This window comes from Musa acuminata, unplaced genomic scaffold, assembly GCF_036884655.1.
Source record: "Musa acuminata AAA Group cultivar baxijiao unplaced genomic scaffold, Cavendish_Baxijiao_AAA HiC_scaffold_1136, whole genome shotgun sequence".
Lineage (NCBI taxonomy): Eukaryota > Viridiplantae > Streptophyta > Magnoliopsida > Zingiberales > Musaceae > Musa > Musa acuminata.
In genome coordinates, this window is record NW_027021348.1 from 8,596,788 (window position 1) to 8,599,287 (window position 2,500).

A 2,500-nucleotide genomic window follows, 5' to 3' on the forward strand; every position below is an offset into this window, starting at 1 on the left:
CGTTTTTGGGCTGTTTTGGCCTGTTTTTGGGGTGTTCTTGCGTGGCGCGGTGACCGTCGTGAGCGGAGCAAAATGTCAGCCATCTCAGCACCCTGGAACCCCCCGGGTGGCACAGGGCTGGATGGAGCTTTCGTATAGCAGGGACGGTGCTGCCTCTCGCTTCGCTCGCTGTTCGCCGCTCGCCGCTCGCTCGCGCAGCCAAAAATGGCCAGTTTTGGCCCGTTTTTGGGCTGTTTTGGCCTGTTTTTGGGCTGTTCTTGCGTGCCGCGGCGACCGTCGTGAGCGGAGCAAAATGTCAGCCATCTCAGCACCCTGGAACCCCCCGGGTGGCACAGGGCTGGATGGGGCTTTCGTATAGCAGGGACGGTGCTGCCTCTCGCTTCGCTCGCTGTTCGCCGCTCGCCGCTCGCTCGCGCAGCCAAAAATGGCCAGTTTTGGCCCGTTTTTGGGCAGTTTTGGCCTGTTTTTGGGGTGTTCTTGCGTGGCGTGGCGACCGTCGTGAGCGGAGCAAAATGTCAGCCATCTCAGCACCCTGGAACCCCCCGGGTGGCACAGGGCTGGATGGGGCTTTCGTATAGCAGGGACGGTGCTGCCTCTCGCTTCGCTCGCTGTTCGCCGCTCGCCGCTCGCTCGCGCAGCCAAAAATGGCCAGTTTTGGCCCGTTTTTGGGCAGTTTTGGCCTGTTTTTGGGGTGTTCTTGCGTGGCGCGGCGACCGTCGTGAGCGGAGCAAAATGTCAGCCATCTCAGCACCCTGGAACCCCCCGGGTGGCACAGGTCTGGATGGGGCTTTCGTATAGCAGGGACGGTGCTGCCTCACGCTTCGCTCGCTGTTCGCCGCTCGCCGCTCGCTCGCGCAGCCAAAAATGGCCAGTTTTGGCCCGTTTTTGGGCAGTTTTGGCCTGTTTTTGGGCTGTTCTTGCGTGGCGCGGCGACCGTCGAGAGCGGACCAAAATGTCAGCCATCTCAGCACCCGGGAACCCCCCGGGTGGCACAGGGCTGGATGGGGCTTTCGTATAGCAGGGACGGTGCTGCCTCACGCTTCGCTCGCTGTTCGCCGCTCGCCGCTCGCTCGCGCAGCCAAAAATGGCCTGTTTTGGCCCGTTTTTGGGCTGTTTTGGCCTGTTTTTGGGCTGTTCTTGCGTGGCGCGGCGACCGTCGTGAGCGGAGCAAAATGTCAGCCATCTCAGCACCCTGGAACCCCCCGGGTGGCACAGGGCTGGATGGGGCTTTCGTATAGCAGGGACGGTGCTGCCTCACGCTTCGCTCGCTGTTCGCCGCTCGCCGCTCGCTCGCGCAGCCAAAAATGGCCTGTTTTGGCCCGTTTTTGGGCTGTTTTGGCCTGTTTTTGGGCTGTTCTTGTGTGGCGCGGCGACCGTCGTGAGCGGAGCAAAATGTCAGCCATCTCAGCACCCTGGAACCCCCCGGGTGGCACAGGGCTGGATGGGGCTTTCGTATAGCAGGGACGGTGCTGCCTCACGCTTCGCTCGCTGTTCGCCGCTCGCCGCTCGCTCGCGCAGCCAAAAATGGCCTGTTTTGGCCCGTTTTTGGGCGGTTTTGGCCTGTTTTTGGGCTGTTCTTGCGTGGCGCGGCGACCGTCGTGAGCGAAGCAAAATGTCAGCCATCTCAGCACCCTGGAACCCCCCGGGTGGCACAGGGCTGGATGGGGCTTTCGTATAGCAGGGACGGTGCTGCCTCACGCTTCGCTCACTGTTCGCCGCTCGCCGCTCGCTCGCGCAGCCAAAAATGGCCTGTTTTGGCCCGTTTTTGGGCTGTTTTGGCCTGTTTTTGGGCTGTTCTTGCGTGGTGCGGTGACCATCGTGAGCGGAGCAAAACGTCAGCCATCTCAGCACCCTGGAACCCCCCGGGTGGCACAGGGCTGGATGGGGCTTTCGTATAGCAGGGACGGTGCTGCCTCTCGCTTCGCTCGCTGTCCGCCGCTCGCCGCTCGCTCGCGCAGCCAAAAATGGCCAGTTTTGGCCCGTTTTTGGGCCGTTTTGGCCTGTTTTTCGGCTGTTCTTGCGTGGTGCGGCGACCGTCGTGAGCGGAGCAAAATGTCAGCCATCTCAGCACCCTGGAACCCCCCGGGTGGCACAGGGCTGGTTGGGGCTTTCGTATAGCAGGGACGGTGCTGCCTCACGCTGCGCTCACTGTTCGCCGCTCGCCGCTCGCTCGCGCAGCCAAAAATGGCCTGTTTTGGCCCGTTTTTGAGCTGTTTTGGCCTGTTTTTGGGCTGTTCTTGCGTGGTGCGGTGACCATCGTGAGCGGAGCAAAACGTCAGCCATCTCAGCACCCTGGAACCCCCCGGGTGGCACAGGGCTGGATGGGGCTTTCGTATAGCAGGGACGGTGCTGCCTCTCGCTTCGCTCGCTGTCCGCCGCTCGCCGCTCGCTCGCGCAGCCAAAAATGGCCAGTTTTGGCCCGTTTTTGGGCCGTTTTGGCCTGTTTTTGGGCTGTTCTTGCGTGGTGCGGCGACCGTCGTGAGCGGAGCAAAATGTCAGC